Source organism: Cimex lectularius, unplaced genomic scaffold (genome assembly GCF_000648675.2).
Source record: "Cimex lectularius strain Harlan isolate CLEC.00 unplaced genomic scaffold, Clec_2.1 scaffold101, whole genome shotgun sequence".
Classification (NCBI taxonomy): domain Eukaryota; kingdom Metazoa; phylum Arthropoda; class Insecta; order Hemiptera; family Cimicidae; genus Cimex; species Cimex lectularius.
Genome location: NW_019392806.1, coordinates 1,468,038 through 1,478,460, shown reverse-complemented (window position 1 = coordinate 1,478,460; position 10,423 = coordinate 1,468,038). Strand labels below are relative to the sequence as shown.

Below are 10,423 nucleotides of genomic sequence, written 5' to 3'. Positions count from 1 at the left end.
GATCTGTTCTCCTTAAAGCCCCTTTTTCTTCGGGAGGCTTCATTTCGCCCGCCCTCGCGTCGGGAAATACATCCTGGCCTCCATCCGGGGGAGGCTATGTGGATTTAGCAGTTGAGCCCTCACAATCTGACATTGTTACTTGTTGCCGGTTAGAATTGCGTTTTTCCTACCACCGCAAGATTCGACTTCTGAAAACTGACGAAAACGCTGATTAGAAATACTTCGCTGCCCCATATTTTTTCCCACAAATGGAAAGCATTTATAAGAATTACATAATTCTCCCCCCCCATGATTGTCTGTTATCGTTAGAACCAAACTTATAGATACTAAAATACTTATTTATAATTAAATAATAACAAAATTAAATGTCAGAGAACGGGAGTCGTTTTTCCAACAATGCATACGTGGTTGAAATATAGATACCTTTTTTGGGAGGTTTCTCTTTGGGGTCAGCGGGATGATGAACTTTGGTTAGGTCATTTAAGTTCATTTGGTTTATTTGTTACCTCGTTTGTTTGTATTAGGGGAAAAGAAAATTGACAACTATATTATTATAAAAAATACTTAAATATTTCAAAATATACTGCTTTAAAAATTAATTGCCGAATTAATTTTAACGCAATTATGAAAAATAAATTTAGAAAAATTTGTTTTACCCAAAACCGCATAGAAATAATTACTTACTGATTGAAATATTCTCAAATCTGTGTAGATAAATCATTTACAAAAAGTTAACATTTTGCAATTAATTAAAGTTTTTAGTTGAGATAAAAAAGTCAATGGCACGAGCGAGATTCGAACCCACGATCTTCGGCTAGAATCCATTTGTCGTCGAGAATCCAATCCGATTACACGACATTTGAAAAATGGCAACAAGGAGGGAAAATTCGAAAGGTGGGATTGAGATGGGAAGTTAGTGTCCGAGTGGATCGAGGTCACGATAGCTCAAGTGGTAGGGCAGCGGCGTATCTAGCCGAAGATCGTGGGTTCGAATCCCGCTCGTGCCATTGACTTTTTTATCTCAACTAAAGACCTTAATTAATTGGTCAAGCGGACCACGAAATTAGTGAAGTTAATATTTTGTATACGTGTTTGTCAAATTGGCATGAAATATATGTTACCATCTTTTTACGGTCAATGTAGTGAAGCTTGTTTCAGTTGGTCTGTTCTTTTTGACTTTCACGACGACAAACATAAATGAATATAAATAATAGTGATCTGATTGTTTGTTGGAGATATTTCATGATTTTATATCAAATCATGAATAATTTTAAAAAGAGTTATACGTCCTTTCAATTGGACCAACATACGTTGATATGTTGATGATATACGATTAAAAAATAATAGAATTATATAAAAGAGTTACATTAAAAAGAACGGTTTTCATTTATAGCCAAAGAAGTGGGTCAACGCTTGATTTTAGGGTATATTTTTTAACGTGTGTTTCAATTATATTTTAAATTTCTATTCTAGTAACTCGTATTCCATACGGATCGCTTGCTTTGCGTGCAAGCATTATGAATGGCCAATATAGTCAGAGAAATGTAGCAGTTTTATTACAATATTTTAACAGAGACTTTTTATTATGGCGCAAGTTTTCACTGAGAAAATATTAATAGCATAAATGTTAATAAACACAATGTTTTTATTTACAATTATAATTGTATAATTATGAACCATTTTGAGGTACCGCTTACATATTTGCGATGTGACATTTATACAGTGGCGAAGTACTGTATAAGTACCTATTTCGTGCGAACTTTGTTCTCTCTCTCCCGGTGAATTGAGGCTTTTAAATTTTTTTCTCCATTTTACCATACTCATGTATAAAAGTGAAAAGGAGGAGTTTTTTCTTGAGCCGTATCTAAAGAAAATATGATGGTCTAATAACGGCGCTCGACGAAATAAAAATTGTCTTTCCGTTCCCCAAGTTTTACGTGCTTTCCTCTTAATTTATGAATAACCGGACAGTAATTTCGGCAGTATCACACTGTGTGAAATGAGAATCTTTCAGTTGTGCTTTTTTATATGAGTAGCGGTAGTGATGGTAAAAAATTTGCAATGAATAAGCGACATACACACACTACAACGATGTGCATTCTGTTTTTGTATCTAAAGTTTACGTCTCTATTATTAATAAATTCATTAGTTTTCGTGGTCCGCTTGTCTATTAATATCTTTCAATTAATTAAGGTTTTTATTTGAGATTAAAAAAGTCACTGTCACGAGCGGGATTCGAACCCACGACCTTCGGCTAGATACGCCGCTGCTCTACCACTTGAGCTATCGTGTCTTCGATCCACTCGGACACTAACTTCCCATCTCAACCCCACATTTTGAATTTGCTCTCCGTTTTGCCATTTTTCAAATGTTATGTGATCTATTTGATTCTCAGCGATTCTTGACCAATTAATTGAAAGATATTAATTGGTCATGCGGACCACGAATTTTCCATGTGAGTTCTTTTAAAAATGTAACCTGTTTTGGTTTAAAAATAATCGATTTCAACAAATTTGATCAATAAATACGCGGCGAGGAATACAATAGGCTGGTCTCCTTTTGTGTTGAAAGATATTTCCGGAAAGAAGGATCGGGATAAGCATCGGATCACAAAAATCCCTTGCCCTCCTGACAAACTATTTTTTCTTTAGGACCGTTATCTTGTTGATAAAATGTGTTGACATTTCAAAATTTGACATTTTTTGGTATCATTTTGTTTATCCAGTTTTGAAACGTGTTCATTAAAGAACAAGGATAAACATCGTTCGTATCAATCAAAAACAATACTAACTACTTGTAGTAAAGTTCTTTTTAATCGCTATCGTCGCTGTTTTCCTCTCATTGCTATACACATTTTGATATCAATTTCATCGTAAATATTTTTTACTGATAAATGTCTAGTTTTAGACAAAAAAACAATTTCTTATTATACTTTTTAAGTATATATATTCATTTACTAAAAAGTATGATGTCATTATTGGAAATACAGTAACTTCAGTCGTTAGGAATCAGTAAAGAAGGTTTAATCAAATATTTTAATTTTTTTATTTAGTTGATTTGCCTGTTTTCAGATCGTTTGCTCCATTAATAAACACAAAAATTCAATTGTTAAAATGATATACTCAGTTACATTTTAATTGTATTTATACAACAGACCGAACATAATTAACGTAGTTAATGTAGAGTGAATTTACACAATCCAGCATATCCCTGTAGTTTAAAGCGATCTATATTTAAATTTTCAAACCGACCTGATTGGCGGAAATTTAAATCAGTAGTGATTTAATTTGCCACCGTCTCCCTCTTGGATGTTACATGATTTACTTACAAGGCATGATCATACGTTCATCAAAATAGAGAGCGGAGAAAGCTTTGTTTGTTCATACTACTGTGTACATGTTTGTAATAAGGTAAAATACAATTAATGAACATTTTAAATTGACGGTTAACATGTTAAAAGTTTCAGCTTACTTTGTGTAAATTTATGTTTGTTATATATTGCGCATGGTTGGGAGAATATATGCTTACATAAACATTTATAATACATATTTATTATTCTGTATGTATAAATATCTTTTTACATAAATCAATATACATTTCTGAATACATTTTTTATATTATCAGTTCAACAATATTCATTATACAAATGTTGTGATTTTTGTGCGTGTGGTGGCGCTGCGTGCGGTTTGTGTGTATTTTCTATTTACACCAATTATTTGCACCGATTCCCTGGGTTCTATCTCTTGAACTTCTGTCTCTAGTTTCTATCTTTCTTTTTTTATATTTTCTATTTCTTGAATTTTTGAGATGGCCGGCCACCAGACGTCATAGGCACACAATACGAGACATGGCCAATGTTTAATTACAAGGCCAGAAAAAAGTTTTTGTTTTCCAAATTTTAAATACAATATGTAGTAAACATTTACGCGGAAGGAACATTTTCTGGAAGACTAGAAAACTCTTTTTTCAATTGCTATTTATTTCTTGCAGGATGCATTATAAAAATAAGCTGCAGTTCCCTGCACACTACTTTTAATAAACAACTGAAGATAGAGATAGATAGATAGATACATAGATAGATTGATTGATTGATATTGCCTAACTATTTGGTTCTTCCCCAACGAAGTGGATCTTTTCCTTGTTTGAAGGAATAAATGAATAATAAAAATAAAAAATATTAAAAAAAGAAACAATTCCTATATTGAAATATTAACAAACTTTGAAATTAATTAAATTCCCTAGTTTTCGTGGTCCGCTTGACCAATAAATACCTTTCAATTAATTAAGGTTTTTAGTTGAGATTAAAAAAATGGCAAAAACGAGAGGAAATTCAAAAGGTGGGGTTGAGTTGGGAAGTTAGTGGCCGAGTGGATCGAATTCACGATAGCTCAAGTGGTAGAGCAGCGGCGTATCAAGCCGAAGATCGTGAGTTCGAATCCCGCTAGTGACACTTACTTTTTTATCTCAACTATAAACCTTAATTATTTGAAATTAATGCCGTCAGTTGGGAATTAACAATTTAACATTTTTGTAAAGGAAACTGACTGATTTTTTTTTTTTTTTTAATTAAAAAACAGAAACAATTCTCATATTGACTAATTATTATTACTGCTATTTATTTATTAAAAAACAGAAACAATTCTTATGTTGAAAGATTAACAAACTTTGAAATTAAAGTCGTCAGTTCGGAATTAAGAATTTGGCAATTTTGTAAAGGAAACTGACTGGTATTATTATTTTTTTATATTAAAATTCAGAAACAATTCTTACTTGACCAAATATTATTAAAATTATTTTTTTAAATTAAACAACGGAAACAATTCTTACATTGAGTAATTATTATCAATAATAATAAAATTAAATAAACAAACTGCAAGACAAACTTTGTGTTGATTAAACAGATGAAAAATTTGACACTATGTTGTAAACTAAATGATAAAGAAATCCTTTTCCACGAAAAATAAATTAAAATGAAAAAACCTTGCGCGATGGTTCTCGCTAGATGAAAATGGACTGATCCTTGCTGGTTTTTCACAAAAAAATAAATAAATAAATAAAAATCAAATGTATCGCCTCTAGTCCAGCTCAAATCCAACAGGGCTCTTCCCTTTAGTCGCTTGTGGAAGGGCATTGGGCGGCCCTTATAAATTTCATTGTGATAATAGGTAGGTAGATAGATAGATAGATAGATAGATAGATAGAGAGAGAGAGAGAGAGAGACAGAGAGAGAGAGAGAGAGAGAGAGAGAGAGAGAGAGAGAGAGATCGGGAGGGAGTAATGGAAGGAGGGAGGAGGGAGTGATGGAAGGAGGGAGGAGTGAGTGAAAGCGGGTGTGAAGGAAGGAGCGAGGGAGGGAGAGGGTAGATGGGGGGAAAAGAGAGAGAGAGAGAGAGAGAATGAGAGTGTATGAATGAAAAAAAAGAAAGTTAGATATTTGTAGATAGATGTGTGTAGAAGCATTTTATTTGATATGCAATTTATTCCTATAGTTCTAAATCGGTCTTGGCCTTTTTAAAAGCTTTTGTAATGCAATTCTGAAATTCATACGACGAAACTCTCAGGTGTGAATTTAATTTCCCCTCGAAAATAACCCCCTTCTGTACGACCTCTTATACAAAAAATTGATTTGTATTTTAATTTTTCAATCACACAGAACCTGCAATTAAATTAGGTTCCGATTCAATTTGCCACCGGTTCGCCCCTGTTTCGGCGGATCTGGTGAATCGAGAGTGACACGAGGCGATGGAGTAAAATCAAACAAACATAGGGGAAGAGAAAAAAAACGACAATATAATCGGCCGGTGGGTGGCCGAGGTATGGAAATCAGCATACAAGCTTCGCATATTGTGGACGTCGGTAACCTGGATACTGCGGGTGATGAATTACAGTTTATAATACAAACTGCGACGCATGACAATGCCCGTGCGGGGACCGCCTATCAAAAGCATCCTATGCCATCACCGTATCGTAAATCACAATTATTGTTGCCCAAGAGATCGCCTTAAGAATAATTTTTTCCCTCGAACAACTCCCTGACAAAAAACAAATCATCAGTTAAACAAACCCGTTATTCAATAATAAAAACGGTAAAGAAAGAATTTGCTGAAAAGTTATGAATAATTTTACATATTTGCATTAGTTTGTGTGTTGTTGGGGCTAAGACATTTGGAGATATTTATACAGCATAGCCAACTACACACAATGACAACACGTCCAACACGAAGGAACCTATAATTCTTACAAAACCTACACTAGTTAAAAACGTAAAGGCAAACAAAATAACAACCATAACACTGGATAACATCAAAAATAAAAAACTATGACATAATGTGTGGTGATTAGTGACCGTTCGTCTATGATTATTCGGAAATCGTGAGATGCGGTCTGGTGTGACGTAGGTTTCAGAAAAACATTTTCTTTATCGTGCCAACGTTTATATCTTTGTTGAGATCAACTTCAGGGCTTGGGATATACAAACATTGTTTAAATTTAACAAATACATACAGGATGCGGAAAAAAGAGAATTTATATCTATATTCAATCGAAGTATTTATACTCACTCAAAGTGTTTGTTAACCCCTTCAAAATCCAACGTATACAAACATAAAACAGCAATATCTCACTGGCAATCTCAACCCGACATGCAATAATGGCATAATTACACATAAGACAAACACTTTGAGTGAGTAGAAATACTTTGAGTGAATATAAAAAATATTGTTTTTGCATTGTAAAAATTATCTTTTTTCCACATGTATTTGTTAAATTTAAACAATGTTTGTAAATCCCAGGCCCTGAAGATGATCTCAATAAAGATCGAAACGTTGGCAGATAAAGGAAATGTTTTTCTAAAACCTACGTCACACCAGACCGCATCTCACGATTTCCGAATAATCATAGAATAACGGTCACTGTACACCACACGTTAATAAAAATATTGAACAACGGTGAGGAGAGGTGACCATCTCGTGGAACACCAGAAGATACCTGAATTGGCTCAGATTGATATTCTCTTATTTCTATTTTTTTTTATTCTTACCTTTTCAGGTGAAGACAATATGGCAAATAGTTTGAAAACTAAGATAAGAGGAGACCATTCATACATACTACTTGAAGTTTTGTAATTAATATTTTATGGTCCATACTGTGAAAGGCGTTTGAGAAATCTGATTAGATGAATCAACTTGTTCCCCCTTTTTTGCAATTTTCTTGCATATTATTTCGTGGGTTCGAATCCCGCTCGTGACACTGACTTTTTATATCTCGACCAATACCTTTCATAAATATTAATTAATTGAAAATGTTAAGTGGTCAATCGGACCACGAACAATAATGGATTAAAGATAAACTTTACTGATTATCCATATCATGTATTTAATGATTATACACTTTTTTGAAAATAAGCATTGTTATTATTAAATTCACTAATTTCGTGGTCCGCTTGACCAGTTAATACATTACATATAATTAAGGTTTTTAGTTGAGATAAAAACTTCCCATCTCAACCCCTCCTTTTGAAAAATGGCAAAAAGGAGGGAAAATTCAAAAGGTGGGGTTGAGATGGGAAGTTAGTGTCCGAGTGGATCGAGGTCACGATAGCTCAGGTGGTAGAGCAGCGGTCTGTCTAGCCGAAGATCGTGGGTTCGAATCCCGCTCGTGCCATTCACTTTTTTATCCCAACTAAAAACATTAATTATTTGTAATTGTTATTATTAATACAAGAAAACAGTAAAAATCATTGGTTAACTAGCTCCCAAAAGCAATAATACTGCAAAATGTAATTATACAATTTCTTTACAATCCCTCCGCCGTTTCCATTTTTCCAATCAACAACTGTCATAATCAAATCAGACTTATAAGCTATCACTGGCCACTGGCTAGTGACTAACTCTAGAATGACACGGATTGTCTCACTCAACTCCACTCAACTACCGTCTTGTCCACTACTGGCTGATCGTTCTGGCAGTTTCGTAGCAATCATCTTTTCCAAATTTCCGCAGAGAGCACCACGTTGGGCTTTCTTCCCCATGGTAGCAACTACCCTCTGGCTTCACCATTTTTAATTTCTTGATCATCCAAAGAAGACACGAAATGTGTTAATTCTATTTTTTCAATTAATTCCATATCATCATTCTAATTTTTCAATTCAGTTATTACAATAATTTTCGCATTATTAATTATTAAATAGTTACACAAATAATTAGCTATACAAAAAATCTTCTCAAGACCTCTTTAGAGAACGAAACAATTGTTGAAATTTATATATGGAAATTTCTGAATATAAAAAGGGATACGATTACAATAAAAAGTAATAGATTTAGATATAATTTTTCTGATTAACAAATCTGACAAAATAAGTCATTTTTTCTGAAGTTTTTCTTCTTAGGAAAATAGACATCTCGCGACATATAAGAGTTTTTTATAGTTCTATGGAAAGAATATCCATTTTCCCCCTTGTACATTGATGTTACAAAACTTTAAAAAAATAAACAAAACGAAAATTTTAGTAGTAGTGTTGTTACCATGGACTAAACGATGAGTCAAAATTTCATGGATAGGCAGAGCAGGGTTATCGGAAACGACCCAATTATAGTTATTTCGTATTTTAATTTATTATAAAAGTTCTATCAGGAAAAAAAAGAATTATTTTTTCTAAAGATTAAAGGCTATAATTTCAAGTACAATTTCATAAAATGTTTCAACTGAGGCGTATACTAAAATCCTTAGTGAGGGCTTGATTGTTCATTCCAAAATTCTTCCTTACATTTATTTATCCAGTTACTGTTAGTATTTCTAAACCTAATCTTTATTTAACAACAAAATACAAACTTTTTGCATCAATGCTGAATTCATGCTGATTGTCTTTGTTTTTTAACGTTTGTGCTAGAGAAATGCCTTGTATATTTCAACACATTCTTGATCGTTTCATGGTATTTACATTTCTCGAGGAGGAACTGTAACGACAAAGGAGGCTTTCCTGGAATTCTTGGAATGGTTCATGTAAGCTCGATCACACCCGGTCACTGAAATGTATAAACAACTAATCTAAATCGCTAAAGTAGTCAAGAGAATCGACTGTATGTACTTGAAATATTGTATGAAAACTTGATATTCATTCCCTTTTTTTATTATCAGTAGCAATTTTTTTAATTAATTCTTTAGGCGAAACTCTTTGACGATTTCACCAGTAACATTACATTACAATATTCTATTTCAAGTTATAAATTAATTTCATTTGAAATACACATATTCCCATAAAAACACAACGTTTGCGAAAATATTTAATGCGTAACAATATTTTTTATTAAATTCACTAATTTTCGTGGTCCGATTGGCCAAGTAATATCTTTCAATTAGTTAATCTTAATGTAAGGTATTGATTGAAATGAAAACGTTAGTGTCACGAGCGGGATTCGAACCCACGACCATCGGCTAAATTCGCCGCTGCTCTACCACTTGAGCTATCGTGACTTCGAAGTTGGCGCCAAACCAGATGCTGGCGTCCGAGTGGATAGAAGTCACGACAGCTCAAGTGGTAGAGCAGCTGCGTATTTAGCCAAGGGTCGTGGGTTCCAATCCCGCTCGTGACATTAACTTTTTCATTTCTACCAATACCTTATATAAAGATTAATTAATTGAAATAAGTTATTTTGTCAATCGGATCATGAAATCTAATGGATTTAATAAGTAGAATGAAGTAGATCTTCACTAATGCTATCCGGGGCCATTTCATTTGTCGCCAAGAATCGAATAGATTACACATTTTAAAAATGGCAATAAAGGAGGGAAAATTCGAAAGGTAGATTGAGGTGGGAAGTTGGTGTACGAATGGATCTAAGTAGGATAGCTCAAGTGGTAGACCAGCGGCGTATTTACCCGAAGGTGGGGGGTTCGTATCCCCCTCGTGACACTGACTCTTTTATCTCAACCAATACCTTAAATAATATTTTTTATCTTGATTCACTCTATCCTGTATACCTTGACAACCAAAAATACCCTTTCATAAAACGTAGTCTTTATTTATTTTTTTATTTTTTAAGTGCTTTCCGTTCCCCCTATTCACCTGTTATATCTTAAAATACAAAAAACATCAAACATTAAAAAACAGCATGTTAACAATTAGTAAAAGTAATTTACATGCCCAATGAAAATAAATTGAAAATTTGAAAAATAGCAAAAAAGAGGGAAAATTCAAAAGGTGGGGTTGAGATGGGAAGTTAGTGTCCGTTTTGATCGAGGTCACGCTAGCTCAAGTGGTAGAGCAGCGGCGTATCTAGCCTGATCACCGAAGGGGTGTTTAATTAATTGAAAGGTATTTAAGAATATCAAATGCCCATCGACCATCAATTAGGTTAGCTGTATGACATGTGTAAACGGTGACTGAGTACTCCATCATCCTAATTAAATGAATGTACTTTAAGAA

The 10,423-nt window shown here is 33.6% G+C and overlaps 1 non-coding gene across 1 annotated transcript; it reads left to right on the top strand.

The window, feature by feature from the left end:
• The first annotated feature begins 7,589 nt into the window (after window positions 1-7,589).
• On the top strand, window positions 7,590-7,662 carry Trnad-guc. The gene has a single exon. It is a non-coding gene; the product is annotated as a tRNA-Asp (tRNA).
• Window positions 7,663-10,423: the final 2,761 nt, after the last annotated feature.